Raw genomic sequence first — 21,488 nt, forward strand, 5'->3', positions numbered from 1 at the left:
TGACTGATGTTTTAAATGAAATTACATCATACAAATACCTCAAGTACTCATATTTAAACCTTGAAGTAAGACCAGGTGCTTTAGCCCCAAAACCACCAGCTGTGATTTATGCCTTAGGAGTGCATTGCACATCACATGCCAGTTGGTGTTCACCATCATCCACCCCACAAAATGCTTAATAATTCCAGGAATACATCGTGCACTTAGTGTGTATCGCCTCACTTGGAATTGAACTCCTATTTCCAGTCTTTGCAGTAGAAATCGGTCAAGCGTGCCCTGGTTAGCCCTACTAATCTAAACTGTGAAAAACAGACTAATATACCCTTGCTAGCCCGCCTAGGCTCTATATTTAAAATCAGACTAATGAGCAATCCCTATTTGTCCCTTAGTAGAAACCAGGCTAAACAGAAATCCCTCCCTAGCCTTGTTTGGTACTGTTATGGAAACCGGTCTGTATTTAAGCCGCAGTAGTTGATATTATGTTCCATAAGGTTCTATGTTCATAGAGAAAGGAATCTCCCCTTCTCTGTATTATGTAACCTGTTTGATGGACCACCAACCCTCAGCCAGCCAACTCCATATCCTATTCCCCCCACACATTGCCACAGCCCCATTACTGAACACTAACACTATATCACAGTTTGTGAACGCGTGCACGCATGCATGTGTGTCTGTGTGTGTCTGTGTGTGGTGTCCGGAGTGCATGGTGTCAGTATGGTCCTGCTGACAGTCACCATATCGGAGAGAAGAGATGGGGGAGGGGAATGAACGAGGGGAGATGGAAAGACAGGATAAGTAACCGAAAAGGGGATGGAAGGAAGATGAAAGAAGGAGGAGAATGTTTAAGAGAGGGTTGGAAGACATGAGGCTAAAAATAGAAAGGATGGAATGAGGGGCAAGGAATGGAAAAGGGGGATGTGGGGGGGGGGTTGGCTGAATGGGGAAAATGGAGAGATTGGATGGAGAGGTGGATGAAGAAAAAGAGATGATGATGAGGAGAAGAATATGGACGATAAGAGTGCGAAACCGGACGAGAGAGAAAACGAGTGGAAGAGATTTTGAACTATATGGTTTACAGTTTTGCTCGAGTGCATTTTTTTTTTTACTAGAAAATCAATATGGTGTGGATAAGTGTGGCAGACTTGAGACTACAGTAGGATTTTGATATAAAACGTTTCATAGATTATTTTGTTTAACTTCCTCTGAAACATTCAGCAGAGGGAGATGTTAGACACTGATATGTGGGAGCAGAAATTCAACATTGGTGGGATGACAAAAAGTGTGTGTGTGTTTAGCTTTCTACTACACTGTGTGACTTCTGCTGTCACTTAAACTCCCATGAGGCACCGGGTGTTGGTGTGTGCATGTGTTGATTTGCATGTGTATATGTGTGCGTAAATGTGACACAGCAGAGTATGTGCTTGGTCTGTTTCTCCTTCTACCCACTCCTTCCTCTCTTTTGCATGTTGTGGCGTATGTGTGTGTGTGTGTGTGTGTGTGTGTGTGTGTGTGTGTGTGTGTGTGTGTGTGTGTGTGTGTGTGTGTGTGTGTGTGTGTGTGTGTGTGTGTGTGTGTGTGTGTATATGTGTGTGTGTGTGTATATGTGTGTGTGTGTGTGTGTGTGTGTGCATGTGCATGTACGAGTGTGTCAACAGCAGATGTTCATGAAATCTGCCCCTCTGTCAGCATCACACACACACACACACACACACACACACACACAGACACACACACACACGCATGCATATTATTTAGACTAGCTGTATTAACATTGCTGTACTAGCCTGTGTTTGCCTCCTCAGGGAAATGAAAAAGCTGACAGGTTCTTTCTCTTTCTCATTCCCTTTCTTTCTCCCCCGGTTGTCTCCCTTGCCCCCTGTCTCTCGTTGCCTTCATCTTTTTCTTCTTTCTTTCTGTCTGTCTGTGTGACTGATTCTGCTGATGATCATTAAAATAGGAAGGAGCTTGGTTTCAAACATACACGCAAATGTACTCACAGGCTTCAATATTTAACCATTTCTATACTACTTTCTTTTTCTTCATTTTTGTGCATGTCACAGTTTCTTAGATATCCCCAAGGTGATTTTGTGTTCTGTGGCAGTTTCGGTATGTTTAAGCTTAGCTGCTCAGTTAGCCTTACACCGCGGTTTTGGGTGAAAGAGCCGCCTCAGCAGCACATAAGGAAAACCCAACAACTCCTCTCAACAACCTCTTCCAGACCTGGTTAAACTGTGATTTGGCTCTGGCCGTGCCCAACGATGACGCCGCCGATGTGTGTGCGTGTGCGTGTGCGCGTGGCCTTCGGGGAAAGCAGCTGGGACCGTGAAGTGTGTAGCGGATCACGGTCCCGCTGGTGCCTGTTTGCCAGCGTTCTGGGGCCTCGTGCGAGCCAGCGGTCTAAAAATTGCATGTGAAACTTCTGTGCATTTAAAAACCTCTCCTTGTTGTTGGAATCAGCTCCCCCGGGTGGTTTAGTGAGCAGAGAAACTGCCCTTCAGTCTGATGGGCCGAGGTTTATACTCCCTGTCGGCAAGCAGCGGCGTTGCTTTCATGTCCTTGAGCAAGGCGCTGCCACCCAAGATGTCATTATCAAGAGACCTCAACTTTTTACAAACTTTTTTCCAATTCTAAAGTGTGATGTTAGCGAATCTTCACACCTACACTTTTTATTTCTTTATTCGTTAAGTCTTGTTAATTTCATCGAACGGACCGAACTGATTACAACACTGTCCCGTTTTCATGTAAGCCCAGGTCAGTCACGTCGCACAGTTTTGGAGTTTGCCAAAAATCATCTCACTGCTTATTGTACTTGTACATGACGCTATGTGACAAATAAACCTTTGACTTTTGAAACTTGAACCTTTAAATTTTTTTATGGCGTTGGACCATGCAGGAGGCAGACATTTTATTCATTTAGCCGACACAGTGGAGAAACCAATAATGGATGTTTTCACAGTATAGCTTCATCAAAATATTAAGATATTCCACTTTAAAGCAGGTTTATTATTGCCACTCGTCACCCATTATTATTGCCACTCGGAGTGGCAATAATAATGGGTGACAAAATGGGTGACAATGCATACATTTTCCTAATGGGTTTTGGAAAGGCTCAAGTGAAAGTAGCTCGTATTTCTTGGCCATCAATTAAAGCGATTTAATGAACTAAACAGAATGGGTTATTCGTGTGACTGAGTCTGTGTACACAGAGTCGGGTGCAAAGTAAACGTTACAAAACTATAGTCATCACACTGTTTTTCAAAGCTATTAGTTCTTGCAGGGTGCTAATGTAATGTTAGGCCGTAATGCTTTGGCTCAGGAAAGCCTATGTATATTTCTTCCGTGAGATAAATTCTGCAACCAGAAAGGAATTGTCATCTACAAATGCAAGCTCCGATATTTGAAATCGACTCTTAAAACAATGCTATTTTGAGTACCTTTCTTTGTTAAAGTACTGCAGATTCAGTTGCACAATTAAGCGTGTCATTATTCTGCAGTGCAGTAGCTTCGTTTGCACCATTTGCTTCTCAGATTAGAACCACATTATGTTTTGTAAGTTTCAGTGAATGTCCATTCTAATGAGCCGTTGTTTAAACTGCTTAAAATCAGGAATAACAGTAAAATATTTGTATGATGTCACCACGTTTTTATGTCTGAGAGGTTGTCTAAGGGGCGGCATGGCTCAGGAGGTAGAGCGGGTTGTCTAGTAATCGGGAGGTCGCTGGTTCGATCCCCCGGCTCCTGCAGAGAGCGTGTCGTAGTGTCCTCGAGCAAGACGCTGAACCCCTAACTGCTCCTGATGAGCAGGTTGGCGCCTTGCATTGTGGCCTCCTCCATCAGTGTATGAACGTGTGCGTGAATGGGTGGCACACACTGTAAAGCACTTTGAGTGGTTAGTAGACTGGAAAAGTGCTGTATAAATGCATTTACCATTTATTACTGGTAGCTCTCTGTTCTATCCATTTGTAGTGTTTTTGTTGGACCATTAAAACACTCGTAGCTGCAGTTGCCGGCTGAATCTGTCTCTCATACCTGAAATGTGTTATCACTGGCACTGGCAGAAAGCCAAACCACTGCCAAACTATGGCTGCAAGATGTTAAAAGTACACGGCTGTCCAACGCACATGGTGTGATGGGAGGGCTCTGCAAGACACCAAGGCGGATAACAAATCAACAAAATCAGTCTTGTGTAGGTTTTGTTTATAGTGAGGAATTGTACACATCCCAGCTCTCCATTTAACACAGCTGACCACCACTACGCTAATGGTGCACAGAAATCCCTGCTACCTCTTCTGCCTCTTCATGTGTTATTTAATTTTCCACCATCTCTCGCCGACATGATAATTTGATGGTTATAGAAAGCTATCAGCGTACCAGCGTCTGCCCCTCTTCACTCTATTTTTATTGGTTGCTAGAAAGGAAAATTATTCAGGGGCATCCGGGTAGCGTGGTGGTCTATTCCGTTGCGTACCAGCACGGGGATCGCCGGTTCGAATCCCTGTGTTACCTCCGGCTTGGTCGGGTGTCCCCACAGACATAATGGGCTGTGTCTGCGGGTGGGAAGCCGGATGTGGGTATGTGTCCTGGTCGCTGCAACTAGCGCCTCCTTTGGTCGGGGTGCCTGTTCGGGGGGGAAGGGGAACTGGGAGGAATAGTGTGATCGTCCCACGCGCTACGTCCCCCTGGCGAAACTCCTCACTGTCAGGTGAAAAGAAGCGGCTGGCGACACCGCATGTATCGGATGAGACGTGTGGTAGCCTGCAGCATCCCCGGATCGGCAGAGGGGCTGGAGCAGAGACCGGGACGGCTTGGAAGAGTGGGGTAATCGGCCGGATACAACTGGGGAGAAAAGGGGGGGGGAATTAAATTATTCTACAGTTGTACATATTCCAAGCCGGTCTGGCTAAGCTCTTCATCTACATGCTCAAACAAATGGTGAAGTAAATTGAAACAAGAACGAGACCGAGGGAAGGGGGTGATGAAAACAATGTGGGTAAGAAGTCAGGGGAGAGGATCAGAAAGAACAAGAATGTCAGAAAATGACAAAACAGGGGGAAAAAAACAACTATACAAGAGAGAGAGAGAAAAATTGGACATAAAAATACGGAGCGGGATGATGGAAAAAAGAAGGGGAGAAGAAACCAAGGCTGAAAGAGTAATGGAAGGGGAGGAAGGAAAGAAAGACTGCGTGAGAAGTGAAAAGTCAGAGAAAGGGAGGGACCTAGATCTGATTGGGTGCAGCGGGTGTGTGTTCTTCCTCCTTGCCTGGAGGGTAACTGTACCTCGCCATGAAAATTTAACCAGACAGCCAGAAAGGCCAGGCACAGGAAAGAGGGAGAGGAGGGAGTGAGAGAGAGAGGCAGGAAGAGGACGCAAAAGAGAGGCTGGAGAGAGGAGTCGAAGGAGAGAGACACGCAGGCAGCAGGGAGGAATCGCGGAAACGTTAAAAGAAGAACGAGAGTGTGGATGGGGGGACAGGAGATGAGGAGAAAGAGTAGAGACAAACTAGTTAAGCCAAGGACTTCTACTCATGCCAGAGGGAGGGGTTTCTTCACCTGTGTGTGTGTGTGTGTGTGTGTGTGTGTGTGTGTGTGTGTGTGTGTGTGTGTGTGTGTGTGTTGAACTTCTCGCGGTTGGCATTCGGCATTCGATGGGCTTAGTGATGCGTGTTGTACATGGCTCGAGCCACCTGTCTCTAATTTGACCTTGGCTCACTCCGGCTTTCTCACATAGCAGCCTCGATGGGATTTATGAAAACTATCTTGTCAGCTAATTTTTAATTTAATTTAATAATCTGTTGAAGGAAATACGTAGACCCAGATTTTCAAATCGATGTCCGTGTGGCAAGGGAATGAAATTGTCCGTCAAAAGGGAAGGTGATGGACATGTTTCATGAAGTCAGTGTGGACAACACCGCAGACTAAAGGAGCACGAACCATTTACACACAAAACAATGGTCATACTTGTTGATATAGTATTTGCTTCATAGACTTGAGGCAAAAAAAATATTCCTGAAGTGAAAAATCCAAAAAGCCCAAGTATTTGAGTACAGCGTTACTATCCTGATATCGCAGTCCAGGGTCCCATACTCCCACTGCTGACTAACTGGCCTGCAGGGTCGCTAATGCCACAAGTATAAAGGCAATGCTATTCTGGTATTAGCTCTGTAAGTGTTAATAATGAAATACAGTCTCACTAATAGGCCATATTTTGTCCTGTAATCATAGTATTTATGTTTAAGGTTAAAGGTAAGCTTTTTTGTTGGCTGCTAGAGGGGCTTTATTCTCTGCTCTCTGTGCAGCCTGTATCACTCGCTCACTGGGTCAAGGACAGAGCTACCGCTGGCGGAGAGCCCATTCAGGCTGTGTGTGTGTGTGTGTGTGTGTGTGTGTGTGTGTGTGTGTGTGTGTGTGTGTGTGTGTGTGTGAGTGCGAGTGTGAGTGTGTGTGTGTGTGTGCCGGCAAGTGTGGTAGGGATACATTCTCACTTGGCCATTCTTTACTAATCCCCCCCCCCCCATTCCTCTCTTTCACAAATACACACACACACACAGACACACACACACGGGCACAAACTATCTCTCTTGCACAGACTCATGCACGGTTGATCTGACAGAGGCCAGGTCCGCTGTAAATCCCCATGGTCCTCTCTGTGTTTGTAAACCATCTCATTAAGCCTCTGTGACTTCGAGAAGATATGAGAGGTTAGTGTGTTTGTTTCTGAACAGAGGGGCCGTGGAGTCGTGCCGATGAACAAACAGATTAATGGCTCTGAATTCAAGTCCTGCCTTCTCCCTTTTCACGAATAGGGCAGTCGGCACAAATATGTCTCGCAAAGTTATTGTTGGAATTGCAGTGATTGCGAATGCAAATTTCTTGGAAGGGCTAATCTTGCATTTTAAACGTGATTGGACGCGGGTCACCACCACTCCTCTTTTTCTCCATACACGTTGTCCGGCTGGTGCCAGATACTCCAACGCTAAAGTTATTTTCAGGCAGAATCAATGTGCAATGTTGTGGCTCCAGAAAGACAATAACCCTGATGTGGTCATTCATATTATAATGGCGTTGTGATCACCGTTTACTTGTAACATGGCGCTTTAAACACCACTCCCTGTTGTGGGAATAATCCCTCATCTCCCGCTCTCTCGCTCTCTCTCTCGACTCTCTCACATATGTTGACTACGAACCCACTCTCAGCCCAGCTTCTGAGCTTTTGGTGAGGGGGTGTGTACGTCTTATGGGGGGGGGGTGTTATTTGGTTGTACTAGGTGTCAGACGCAGCCTGTCTGATGCATGTGACCTTTCCTCCTGGGATCGTCCTCTGAAGGCAGTTTTCTTAAATGTCACACCAAAGAAATGCTTAGTAAACACACGCAGGCCACTCGCATACAAAGCGTACACACACACACGCCCGTGCATACATGCATGCACACACACAGGGCTGTCTACAGGGGGACTGGCATCGTATGGCACAGCACGGGACCGAGTGGTGTTACTCGGAACTTGAGAAACCCATGAAAACCTGACCCACAAATGTTTGTCGTTGTGTAGCCGCCTCATTCCACCTTAATGGTATGGTATGGACCAACAGTGAACAGACCGAGTTCAGTGCTTAAGCCTGAACATATGTACATGCTGTTATTTACAAATGAAAAACACACAGTCTGTATGTTTGCTCGATTAAATGTGTGATTTTATACAGTGTACAATCTACACATCGCTATTTAAGCCCACGTCAGCAAATGTACATGGTTAGAATTTTTTACTTCATTTAAGTTCAACAAAGAAATGGTTTATCAGCAGTGGGCCAGATTTTTTTTTGTTGACCCCCCCCCCCTTTTTCTCCCCAGTTCTATCCGGCCCAATTACCCCACTCTTCTGAGCCGTCACTGCTCTACCCCTTCTGCCGATCCGGGGAGGGCTGCAGGCTACCACATGCCTCCTCCGATACATGTGGAGTCCCTGTGTTGGTAGGCAACAGAATAGACAGCTACGCTACCCAGATGCTCCCAGTGGACCAGATATTTGATATTAAAGATGGGCAACTCTGGTCTTTATTTCCTCAACATCTTAATTTTGGTTTATGGTTGGATGTATGAAGTCTTCTGAAGTAAAATAGCTGGGCCCTTGCCTTGCAAACCAGAGTTCTCCTGAGCTTGTGTGAGTTGTATGGTTCATAAGGCTAGCAATGCTTTGCTAACACAGATTAATTTAATTTCAGTGTTTCAAGAAAAGCTCAAAAAATTTCTAAAATGGGCTCCCCTATTTGTAATGGTACAGCATGAATGAGAGCATTATACTCACAGGCGTAACGAGTCGGTACCGGGACACGGCCTGCCTATCACAATCAGACTTAACATAATGTCATGTCAGGAGTGAATGAAAGAAGTAAAAGCATGCGGCTTTAAAATGACCAGCAACAGGGAAATACACTGCACAGTCGATGTCTAAATGAAATGATTTCTAGGAGAATGCCGTGCTTTTGAAGAGGAGTCACAATCGCAAGGCCAAGATAATGATAGACTATCCTACGTAACAAAATCTGGTGCCGGGTCACCATAACCGATGAAAACCTAATCCGTGACAGTGCACCTTGACACAGATGAAAACGTAATCATGATGGTAAAATGTAACTTGATTGATTGATTGATGGTGCACCCGCACATTTGACAACATTGTTCATATCTGCATGTAGTGTCACAGCCTCTCGCCCTTGACATCAAAGCGTTCGCCCTTGACACCTGCTGACCCCCCCTGTCAAAGCCTCTCTCCCTTGACTTCAAAGCAATCAGCCTCTCGCCCTTGACATCAAAGCGTTCGCCCCTGACACCAGCTGGCCATCAAAGCAGTCAGCCGCTCTCCCTCGACATCAAAGCGATCATCACCCTTAAAAAGCCTCCACTGTGGTCCAGTCTTTGCTGGAACGTCGCCTTTCATGGACTTCAGCCTGCCTGCCTGCCTACCTGCCACTGAGCCGACTCCTGCTCTACCCCTGAGATCGGTTACTTCAATAAAGACTTGATTCTTCCCTTACCTGGTTGTCCCGTCTGCTTTTGGGTTCTTTCCTGATACGTGACAGTACGTTCCAGCCACTATGGACCCAGCAGACCACTCCACGACAGACCTGGCCACGGTCTGCCAGGCTGTAGCCAACCAGGAATCGGTCCTCGGCCAGCACAGCCAGGTGCTACAGGGGATGGCTGACGCCCTCCGTGGGCTCAGCTCAAAGATCTCCGGAATCCAGACCCAACTTAGTGCCTCCGCTAGCCCGGGATCCGCCCCTCCAGCTCTGCCACCCCAACGCCATCAACTTCGGCTAAGGAACCATGGGTTGCCCCGCCCGATAAGTATGATGGAGATTTTGGACTTTGTCGCCCTTTTTTGATGCAGTGTGAGATTGTGTTTAACCAGCAGCCCCAGTCATATTCCACGGATTTAGCCAAAGTCGCTTACATCATGGGTCTTCTCCGGGGAAGCGCCCTGCATTGGGCTACAGCGGTGTGGGAAATGTGGGCCTCCACGTCCTCATCCTACGCTGAGTTCACCACTGCTTTTCGCCAGATTTTTGATCATCCCGTGCGGGGAGAGGATGCGTCAAAAAGACTGATCTCTCTCCGCCAGGGTTCCCGCAGCGTCGCCGACTACTCAGTTGAGTTCCGTACGCTATCAGCGGAGAGCGGATGGAACAACGAGTCCCTCCAGGCCGGGTTTTCCAACGGGCTAAGCGAATCCATAAAGGACGAATTGGTTTCCTACCCCGAGCCTGGAGGGTTGGAGGAATTGGTTACCCTGGCCATTCGTGTGGACAACCGTCTCCGGGAGCGGAGGCGAGAGAGGACGCGTCGCTTTCCTGGTCACAACAACTTACCACGGGCCACACCTTCAAACTCTGGGGGCCGAGCTCGCTCGACTGAGGTTGCCGTCCTCCAAGAAAGCCCGAGGCGTGACTCTTCCCCAGCTTCGGAGCAGATGCAACTCGGCCGCTTCCGGCTCAACCCGGAGGAGCGTCAACGCCGCATCACCGAGAACAGCTGCTTGTATTGTGGTCAGCCTGGTCACTTTCTCGCCTCCTGCCCTCACCGTTCCGTCAAACTAGCAGGCTGACGAGGGAGGGGAAGGATCCTCGTGAGCCCAACTGTCTGCCCTCTGTCTCCTCGTCCACGTACCCAGTTGCAAGCTACCATCAGTTTTAAAGGTCAGTCCACTAAACTTTTGGCTTTAATTGACTCTGGAGCTGATGAAAGCTTTTTGGATGCAAGTGTTGTGAAGCAGCTAGGTCTTGCCACTGTGAGTCTGGACCAGCCTCTTGAAGCTAATGCCCTGGATGGACGTCTCCTGGCCCGGATAACCTCTAAGACTGAGCCTGTGCGCCTCCTGTTGTTGGGAAACCATCAAGAGGAGTTAAGTTTTTTCGTTATCAATTCCCTTTGTTCCCATTATACTTGGTCATCCCTGGCTGGTTAAGCATAGTCCCCATATTGATTGGTCATCGGCCAGAATTTCAAGTTGGAGTCCCGTCTGTCATGCCATATGCCTCCAGTCTGCTCTGCCTCAGTCTGTCCTCTGTCAGGTGTCAAGCTCTGAGACCTCTGACCTGTCACTGGTGCCTCCAGAGTATCATGACCTCCAAGCCGTGTTCAACAAGCAGCAAGCTCTCTCCCTGCCTCCTCATCGCCCCTATGATTGCGCTATTGACCTGCTGCCGGGCGCTCCCCTCCCCAGCAGCCGCCTATATAGCCTCTCCAAGCCTGAGCGGGAGTCCATGGAGAGATACATCAAGGACTCCTTGGCTGCTGGTCTTATTCGCCCATCATCATCACCCCTTGGTGCGGGGTTCTTTTTTGTGGCCAAGAAGGACAAGACCCTCCGGCCGTGTATTGACTATAGAGGCCTAAATAACATCACAGTCAAGAATAAGTACCCTCTGCCCCTCATGACTTCCGCTTTTGATTCTCTCCAGGGAGCCACAGTGTTCACTAAACTAGACCTCCGCAATGCTTACCACCTGGTCCGGGTTCGAGACGGAGATGAATGGAAGACTGCCTTCAACACCCCCCTGGGGCATTTTGAATATCTGGTGATGCTGTTTGGTCTCACTAATGCCCCAGCTGTCTTCCAGAGTCTGGTCAATGACGTCCTACGTGACATGTTGGATCGTTTCGTTTTTGTTTACCTGGATGATATCGTGATTTTTTCCAGAGACCTGTCAGAGCATGTCATGCACGTCTGCCAAGTCCTTCAACGGCTTCTGGAGAACCGCCTTTTCGTAAAGGCAGAGAAGTACGAATTCCATGCCTCTTCAGTCACCTTCCTGGGCTACATCGTGGCCGATGGGCAGGTGAGAATGGACCCCGCCAAGGTCAGAGCGGTTCTTGAGTGGCCAAGCCCGACCAGCCGTAAGCAGCTTCAGAGGTTCGTTGGGTTTGCCAACTTCTACAGACGGTTCATCCGCAACTACAGCCACGTTGCGGCCCCACTAACCGCTCTTACCTCCACCTCCAGACCGTTCCTGTGGACCCCTGTAGGAGAGGCAGCTTTCCAAGCCCTCAAGCACCGCTTCACCACAGCTCCTATCCTCATCCAGCCAGACCCAACCAAGCAGTTCGTTGTAGAAGTGGACGCCTCTGAGATTGGGGTGGGAGCGGTCCTTTCTCAGCGTTCCGGTGAGGACAGCAAGACACACCCCTGTGCCTTCCTGTCTCGCCGCCTCTCCCCAGCTGAAAGGAACTATGATGTGGGGAATCGCGAGCTCCTGGCGGTGAAATTGGCACTGGAGGAATGGCGACATTTTCTGGAGGGGTCGCAGCTTCCTTTTATAGTGTGGACTGACAATAAGAACCTGGAATACATCCAGTCAGCATAGCGACTCACCGCGCGCCAAGCCAGGGGGGCGCTCTTTTTTGGTCGCTTTAATTTTCCCTTGACGTACAGACCTGGCTCCAGGAATGCCAAGCCCGATGCTCTGTCTCATGTGCATGGGGAGGAGTCTGAGCCCAAGCTCCAACCTGACACCATCGTTCCCTCTACCTGTGTGGTTGCGGCTGCGGCTGTCACCTGGAACATTGAAAGGGAGGTCATGGCAGCACAACAGACTCAGCCTGACCCAGGTAACAGTCCCCCGGGGCGCTTGTTTGTTCCAGACGCTGTTAAATCTAGCGTGTTGCAGTGGGCTCACTCTTCCAAACTTACCTGCCATCCTGGAGTAACCCGTACCCTAGCCTTCTTCTGCAGGCGGTTCTGGTGGCCTTCCATGACGGAGGATACTGGGTCTTTTGTTTCTGCCTGTCCTGTTTGTGCCCAGAATAAGCCCTCCACTCGGGCCAGTTCTGGTCTGCTGCGCCCCCTGCCTGTTCCACACCGTCCCTGGTCGCATCTGTCCTTGGATTTCATCTCTGGTCTGCCCGCCTCCGATGGTAACACCGTTGTACTGACTGTTGTTGATCGCTTCAGTAAATTTGTTCACTTTTTGCCCTTGTCTAGACTGCCTTCGGCCCGAGAGACTGCGGATCTGCTGGTCAAGGAGGTTTTCCGGGTCCACGGTCTCCCCCGTGATATCGTGTCTGACCGTGGCCCCCAGTGCACTGCTGCTGTCTGGAAGGCTTTCTGCTCTGCCATCGGTGCCACCGTCAGCCTGTCATCGGGGTTCCATCCTCAGACCAACGGCCAGGCCGAGAGGGCCAACCAGGCATTGGAGACGGTTCTCCGCTGTCTGGTGTCTGCCAGCCCATCCTTTTGGTCCTCACAACTTCCCTGGGTAGAATATGCCCATAACACCCTGCCATCGTCTGCTACTGGGTTGTCCCCTTTTCAATGCCTTTACGGCTATCAGCCTCCCCTTTTTCCTTCGCAAGAGGTAGACATTCCGGTTCCGTCTGTCCAGGCCCATGTCCGTCGGTGCCGTCAGACTTGGCGGCGAGCCCGTGCCGCACTGCTCAGGACCTCCGGCCGTTACCAGCGCTTGGCGGATCGTCATCGCACCCCTGCTCCGGACTACTCCCCCGGTGACCAGGTATGGCTCTCTACCAAGGATCTACCCTTGAAATCGGACGCTAAGAAACTGTCCCCCAGGTATATTGGTCCCTTTCCCATTGTCAAAGTCATTAACCCCTCTGTGGTCCGTCTGAAGCTGCCCCCCACTCTCCGAGTTCACCCTTCCTTCCATGTGTCCTGCCTCAAACCTGTCTCTACCAGCCCTCTAGTTCCTCCGGCCCCCCCGCCCCCACCTCCTCGTATGATCAACGATCATCCGGCTTACACCGTTCGTCGTCTCCTGGACTCTCGGCGCCGTGGTCGCGGTCTGCAGTATCTCGTGGACTGGGAGGGATATGGCCCGGAGGAGAGGTGTTGGGTCCCTCGTCGCCTGGTCGCGAACCTCATCCGGGACTTCCACAGGACGCACCCTGACGGGTCTGGTAGGTCGCCCGGTGGCGCCCCTCGGAGGGGGGGGTACTGTCACAGCCTCTCGCCCTTGACATCAAAGCGTTCGCCCTTGACACCTGCTGACCCCCCCTGTCAAAGCCTCTCTCCCTTGACTTCAAAGCAATCAGCCTCTCGCCCTTGACATCAAAGCGTTCGCCCCTGACACCAGCTGGCCATCAAAGCAGTCAGCCGCTCTCCCTCGACATCAAAGCGATCATCACCCTTAAAAAGCCTCCACTGTGGTCCAGTCTTTGCTGGAATGTCGCCTTTCATGGACTTCAGCCTGCCTGCCTGCCTACCTGCCACTGAGCCGACTCCTGCTCTACCCCTGAGATCGGTTACTTCAATAAAGACTTGATTCTTCCCTTACCTGGTTTTCCCGTCTGCTTTTGGGTTCTTTCCTGATACGTGACATGTAGTGCTAATGAACACAAAACACAAGTGTGTAGGTTGATTATTAGTAAAAAAAAAAAGTTCTACTTACATCATAGGCACACTCTCCCGGCTTTTCGCTGTGCCAAGTCTTGACATTTCGCTAGTAAGCAAAATCTTTTGTGTGGATTTTGCTATACAGTAGTATGCATATGTCCATAATTACATGTGGGCACACTTTGCACATTTTTTAACTTACCGTAGACTCGGTGCTCGAGATCTTTGATACGATAGTGGCGAGATAAAGTGAGGTCCATGCATATGGGCCCTAAACCGTTGTGGGCCCCAATACAGCTGCATTACCTGCATATACATGGTAGTTTCACCTCTGATTATACTGTTAAATGGCCTTTTAAATGAAATGGCAGATGGGCACGTACTAGCCCACTAGCTAGATTCACAAACAAACAACAGAAAAAATGGCACAGAAAATGTAAAAAAGTTAAAAGCAATATCGAAAAAAGCATTTTCTTTTAAATTTGGAATACACAATACGAACACAGTAACAATGAACATCCATGCAGAATGTGCTGTCATAATTAGCAGAATGGCATTTTAAACCCCTCTACTTGACTACACTATTGTGCTTGGGTTAATTGCAATGGTGCTGAAATAGAGCAGATTTCAATGAGACAAAGGGGAGCATTCATGTTAATGGGATGTTGTGATGAAGAAAGAGCACTTAAACATCAAATGTAAAAGCAAGTAGGAAATTAAATGACCTGAAAAATGATAAAAGACACCCTCAACTGTGAAACACATGTTGGATGATGGGAGGTAGGGATATCTACACCCAAAGTCAAGTCATCAGTTTTATTTGTATAGCCCAATATCACAAATTACAAATTTGCCTCAGGGAGCTTTACAGTAACACAACATCCTGTCCTTAGACCCTCGCTTTGGATAAGGAACAACTCCCTAACAAACAAACAAACCTTTAATGGGGAGAAAAAAGAGGAAGAAACCTCAGGGAGAGCAACAGAGGAGACATCTCTCTCCCAAGATGGACAACATGCAAAGGATGTTGTGTTTACACAATTTACACAATACAACATTGAAAGAGGATAACAGAATTATAATGGAATTATAAAATATATGAAGAATATGATGAGGAGGATGCTAAGCAGTGTCCAGATGCCACCGGAATAGCCCAGGACCCGAGCCACGTGACCACTATCACCATGTAGACAAAAAACAAAACAAAACACATAAGTCACATGTCTAAGTGAGAGAAGGATATAACATTGAAACAAAATTATATGGATTTATAAGATATGTAAAAAGAAAATGATGAGGGGGATGCCAAGCAGTGTCCAGTTGGTGACCACCATCACCATGGAGACCAGGGAGTAGGACAGACTTCACATGCACACAAGGGAGACTCACATCACACCTTTCACACCCACAGAAGAAGAGAAAGGAGAAGACATCATTCAGACAGAGAGAAAAGACATGACAGAAAAAGGAACAGTTGCTATAGTCAATAATCTGTGCTTTATAATTTCATTGGCAGAAGTGCTTGGTAAATTCATCGAGACAGAAACTGACCTGCTATGCAGTACAGGTTGTGAAACACTCAAATTAAAGGCAACTAATTGTAAGCTAAGGCAAAAAAGATGAGTTTTAAGTTTGGATTTAAAGGACTCAACAGACTCTGAATGTCTGACAGCAGCAGGCAGGGTTATTCCACAAGAATGGGGCCCGATAGGAAAAGGCCCTGCCACCAGCTGACTTCTTCTTAACTTTGGGTACACACAGGAGCCCTGTATTTTGAGAGCAAAGCGCTCGAGATGAAATGTATGGTTTAAGGAGATCAGACTGGTAAGATAGGGCAAGCCCATTTAGGATTTTATAAGTCAGCAGAAGCACCTTGAAGTCTGATCTAACATGGATAGGGAGCCAATGAAGGGAGGCAAGAATTGGTGTAACATGGTCAAATTTTCTAGTTTAGCATTCTAGCAGCAGCATTCTGAACGATCTGAAGACTTGTAGTACTAGCATGTGGCAGACCGGAAAACAGAACATTACAATAATCAAGTCTGGATGAAACAAATGCATGTATTAGAGTCTCTGTGTCAGCCATGGACAGGAAAGACCGAATTTTAGCTATGTTATGTAAATGAAAAAAGGCAGTCTTGGTGATTTCTTTAATGTGCTTATCAAAGGAAAGCCTGCGATCAAACGTAACACCAAAATTTTTTTGCTGCCACACTTTGTGTAATCACAGAGTTGTCGATTGTTATTGTTACGCAATCAAATTGGTGTCAAGTTTGTTGTTGTTGTTGTTGTCTGTCTAGCAGGGCCAATGACCAGCATCTCAGTTTTATCCGAATTTAAAAGCAGAGAATTTAGTGGCATCCAATTTTTCAGGCCTCTAAATTAGTCATTTTGAGTATGATCATCAGTCCTTATAGGCACATACAGCGGAGTATCATCAGCATAGAAATGGAAATTTATTCCATGACTGCATATAATTTGGCCAAGAAGTGAAATATAAAGAGAAAAAAGTAGAGGGCCAAGAACTGAGCCCTGAGGTATGCCATAGTTAGCGTCAGATAATTTTGATGTAATATTATTATAGCAGACACAATGTGTTCTTCCAGATAAGTAGGACTTAAACTAAAAGAAAGCTAGGTCAGAGACGCCAAAATTACAGTTTATTCTAATAGTACACAGTGATCAATGGTTGTCAAAGGCTGCGCTAAGGTCCAGTAGTAGAAACACAGAAGTGGAATCAGAGTCCATAGCTAGTAGGAGATCATTCACCATTCTGGTCAGAGCAGTTTCAGTGGTGTGACAGGCCCTGAAAGCCAATTGAAAAGGTTCATATTGATAGTTTTCTTCTATATGGGTTGAAAGTTGTTGATACACAACTCTCTCCTAGTACTTTAGAAAAGAATGTAAGATTAGTGACTGGTCGGGAGTTATTAAGAGAGTGCGAATGGAAACACTGGACCTCCCTTGAAAACATGATTCGGAAAATTTTGGGGTGTCTGTGTTTGTTTTAGATATCAATAAGCAATGTAGTCAGAATCAGAATACTTTATTCATCCCCGAGGGGAAATTGGGTAGTACATGTGTTCTTGAATTCAAAACCGATGAGTTAATTGTGGTGATTCATCACTCATTCACTATGAAGATCCAGCTGTGCGTATTCCTACCACCACCATCCAAACATGGTGATGTAATAACAAACTGACCTTAAGAGGAGAATTTATTTGTTTCTATTTATTTATTCTGATTGATACCATGCTCACGTGTTCCTGTGTTATTGGCAGTTTTATATCTGTGTGGGTATGTGTGTTTGCTTTTTGACTTATCTGCTTCTTATTTGCCGGAAAATTAATATGCTTTATTCTATTTGGGCACATTGTGTTACAGATGATGTTTGTATTTGTCTCTGAGGCAGCACAGATCTGCTGATACAGAGCAAGTTTGTGTGTGTGTGTGTGTGTGTGTGTACACACACACACACACACACACACACACACACACACACACACACACACACACACACACACACACACATTATTACCAATGATTCATTATAAATCCTCTCTGAGACAAGCTCCTCAGCACAAAAAAGCTGAGCTCCCCCGAAAGCTGCTGTATAGTTTGCACCCTGTCTGCACCCATAAAATTAGCCTTAACCATCCCAGTTTTAATGCCGTGCGGACGTAATGGACAAATATAGACTTTTACCTCAATTGAATCTGAAAAATAGCACAGAGCCTAGCAACGGAACAACACCAAAATGAATGGCACAGCTCCAAGCAGCAGGGGTGAGCCTCGCCTCCATGTCACTGAGTGATCTGTGCAGTATCAGCATCCACAGGCTGTTCTCTACAGCACAACACTCACTGAGATGGAGTGACAGAAATTTGTTGCAGAGTCATGGTTAGGATTTGAGAGTTTCTTTTTGCTTGTTTTTTCCCCCACAAAATACCAATTTTTCTCTAATGGAAATTCCTGTTTTGTTGCTCCCCCTCCATTATTTCTTTCATTTAGTCAATGAGGTTTGCCTTCAGTCCTTTATTGTGTTATTGGACCAGTACACAGGAGATGATCTCTTGTTAAGACTCCAAGAGAGTTAGAGTAAATACAAGGGTTTTGTTTAAACTCCTATTGATGCATGGAAACACACAGAATGACTGCAGAGGAGAAGAATTAGGGAGAAGGGGGCAAGAGAAAATGAAGGAAAGCAAGAACTGTAGAGCAAAGAACGACACATAGTGCTGGTGTAGAATGTGATTATATATCGAATCATTTTGTTGATTTTTACTATTGTTTTTGCCAGTTTTATTCTTCTAAGACACTTTTATCTGTAAAGCACCTCTTGTTTGATAGTGAATCTCCAGGATACCTAGGTCTCTGTCTCTCTCTCTGTCTCTCTCTCTCTCTCTCTCTCTCTCTTGCTCTCTCTCTCCCTACCCTGTTCACCCCATCAATCAAAAAGGAGTGGAGAGATGAACGACTGTGGGCTGCTTTGAAATGTTGAACATTTCCCCACCAACCTCTCCTCTATCTCTTTCTGCTTGTCAAGAGATTCTGCTCGCTTTGTTCTGATGTTAGGAGTGACCAAGATGACCCTCTGTGTGGGTGGCCCTTGCAGCCCCACACAGATAAAGCACATACCCTCCACTGTGAGCACGTGTGGGCCAATCTGTGGATGGAGCTCAAAAGTGGTAGAGAAGGAGCGGAGGGGTAGGGCAGGGGTGTAACAGAGACAGAGTGAGAGAAAGAGGGATAGACATGCAAAAAGGGAGTGAGAGAGGAGAGAGATGGGAGGGGTAAAAAACAATTCTTACCACATCATGGTTTGGTCACGCTGAATTGTCTTCTTGGGTGCCTGCCTCTTCTGCTGTGAGTGCACAAAAGCATGCAGTAGTTTGAAAGTTGTGTTTGAAGTGCCACATAGAGTAACCATAAGTCTCGTCTCTGGTAGGAATGTGTGAATGAATGTGTGTGTGTTTTATGTTTTTAATTCTTTTTATACTGATCTTTGCACTGATACGAACTGCACTTTCAAATGTCATTGTACTTGTACAATGACAAATAAAGTTCTATTCTGTTCTATTTACCTTCATTGAAGTACACGATGCCTTCGCTATCACAGAAAGTTGAATCAGTTCATCTGGACACAACGTTTATTGAGAGAAACGTTTCATCACTCATCTAAGTGACTTCTTCAGTCTAAACCGACTGCAGGTATCCCCACCCTTTTAAACAATACAGTGGTATAATGACCGAAAACAACAATCGGTTTCATATGCAAATTGTCGTGACCATTAACTAGCGTTTCTATGGCCATGTGTGTTATTCACAGAGGATTGGGGAATGTTTGCAATCACGGCATTGTAAGATGGCGACAGATATACTCTTGCTCCCCACCCTACCCCCACCCTCGGATCAGGGATGGTCATTCCCACCTTTACATAGATGGCCTCTTTGACTCCCCGTTCAAACCAGCGTTCCTCCCTATCAAGGATGTGCACATCCTCATCCTTGAATGATGAGGCTACTGTATTGTTTATAAGGGTGGGGGTACCTGCAGTCAGTTGAAACTGAAGAGGAAGAGGTCACTTAGATGAGTGATGGAACGTTTCTCGCAATAAAATTTGTGTCCAGATGAACTGATTCAACTTTCTATGAGCTTCTTACCTTGATTATTGAGCATGCATAAAGACAGGATACCTTCACTAGTTCAGACTACAACAGGTAGAGTGTTTTAGCATTTGTACTGTGGACCAAGTATGTTGTTTTTGTATATACCTAATATTCATACAATATATGATTTTAACTGGGCTAGAAACATTTATTTTTTTTACAAGTGATTCATTCTTGGCACTCAAGCTATGTACCTTTTTGTATTGTAGACTTTGGTGAGGTCAGTGTGTCAGCGACAAGATCCACATGGTTGCTCATCTTCCTGTCATTGACAACTATGGAAGCAAACAATCTCCTTCAAGACAGAGTCTGTAGGCTACATTACGATTTCTGTAGCCTGAGAGATTTTATAGGCTACAGCTTAGCACAGGTTTCCTGGCTCAACTCTAGAATGTGGTCTATCCCCAAAGGCACTGATTTGAATCTTGGTTCGTGCTATGCAATTGTGTCTTTCTCTTTTCCTAATTTCCCTTCTGTCCTCATTGTATTCTGTTGCCAAAGAAAATAATAGTGTTTAAGGAAGATGGACTGCCCACTCATTTCTGAAAGATTTTTTTTCCATTTATTACTTTGATATGCAGCAGTGTGCATGGGTCTCTTCTGTGGATTGGAGATCTGTGGTGGGATGGTGCGATTACATGCCTGACAGAAGACAGAAAGCCTTTCATCTTGAAAATAGACTTCTCTTAACATCATTCCCTGGTAGGGAAAACCTTACTGCAATTGGGAAGTCTCTCATGGAAGACTTTATTGCTGATGAAAAGTGTCCGCCCAGCTGTCAGAAAAGAGAGAATGGTTTTTGAATGTTTGTGCACCAGGGATGTGCAAAAGACTATTTAATGAGATGTGCCTATCCTTCAACTCATATGGTCATTGTTTTCTTTATAATTGATTTATACCAAAAATCAAGGCAAAATTAGTCATTACTGTTTGCCTAATCAATAAAGAGATCTTGCAATTCATTGACTGTATACAAACATGACTAGTTTATTAATGTTGCTTTCATACTTTGTAATTTGTAGTTATTTCCAGGGTGTTTTTATCTTTGCGCTATATACGTATGTGTGTGTGTGTGTGTGTGTGTGTGTGTGTGTATATATATATATATATATACATACACACACACACATACATATACATATATGGCCCTGTGATGGCCTGGCGGGCCTGTTCAGAGTGTCTCCCCGTCTGCCGCCCAATGACTGCTGGAATAGGCTCCAGTAGCCTCGCAACCCTGAGAACAGGATAAGCGGTTAAGATAATGGATGGATGGATATATATATATATATATATATATATATACACTCACTGGCCACTTTATTAGGTACACCTTGCTAGTACCGGGTTGGACCCCCTTTTGCCTTCAGAACTGCCTTAATCCTTCGTGGCATAGATTCAGCAAGGTACTGGAAACATTCCTCAGAGAGTTTGGTCCATACTGACATGATAACATCACGCAGTTGCTGCAGATTTGTCGGCTGCACATCCATGATGCGAATCTCCCGGTCCACCACATCCCAAAGGTGCTCTATTGGATTGAGATCTGGTGACTGTGGAGGCCATTTGAGTACAGTGAACTCATTGTCATGTTCAAGAAACCAGTCTGAGATGATTCGAGCTTTATGACATGGCGCGTTATCCTGCTGGAAGTAGCCATCAGAAGATGGGAACACTGTGGTCATAAAGGGATGGACATGGTCAGCAACAATACTCAGGTAGGCTGTGGCGTTGACACGATGCTCAATTGGTACTAAGGGGCCCAAAGTGTGCCAAGAAAATATCCCCCACACCATTACACCACCACCACCAGCCTGAACCGTTGATACAAGGCAGGATGGATCCATGCTTTCATGTTGTTGGCGCCAAATTCTGACCCTACCATCCGAATGTCACAGCAGAAATCGAGACTCATCAGACCAGGCAACGTTTTTCCAATCTTCTATTGTCCAATTTTGGTGAGCCTGTGCGAAT

At 46.3% G+C, this 21,488-nt stretch overlaps 1 protein-coding gene and 1 long non-coding RNA gene across 2 annotated transcripts in view; one reads left to right on the plus strand and one right to left on the minus strand.

The window, feature by feature from the left end:
• Nucleotides 1–21,488, plus strand: part of raver2 (ribonucleoprotein, PTB-binding 2) — a 136,147-nt gene that overhangs the window by 2,066 nt on the left and 112,593 nt on the right. The gene's annotated exons all lie outside the window — the stretch shown is intronic.
• The window catches only part of LOC130110528 (uncharacterized), a 35,555-nt gene continuing 18,812 nt past the window's right edge, over nucleotides 4,746–21,488 (minus strand). The window contains exons 2-3 of the long non-coding RNA XR_008810048.1: nucleotides 18,659–18,708; nucleotides 4,746–4,836 (exon numbers count right to left, since the gene is read on the minus strand). This is a non-coding gene — a long non-coding RNA (uncharacterized LOC130110528). The remainder of the gene's footprint in view (nucleotides 4,837–18,658; nucleotides 18,709–21,488) is intronic.

The sequence above is a fragment of the Lampris incognitus genome, chromosome 3 (genome assembly GCF_029633865.1).
Source record: "Lampris incognitus isolate fLamInc1 chromosome 3, fLamInc1.hap2, whole genome shotgun sequence".
Taxonomy (NCBI): Eukaryota; Metazoa; Chordata; class Actinopteri; order Lampriformes; family Lampridae; genus Lampris; species Lampris incognitus.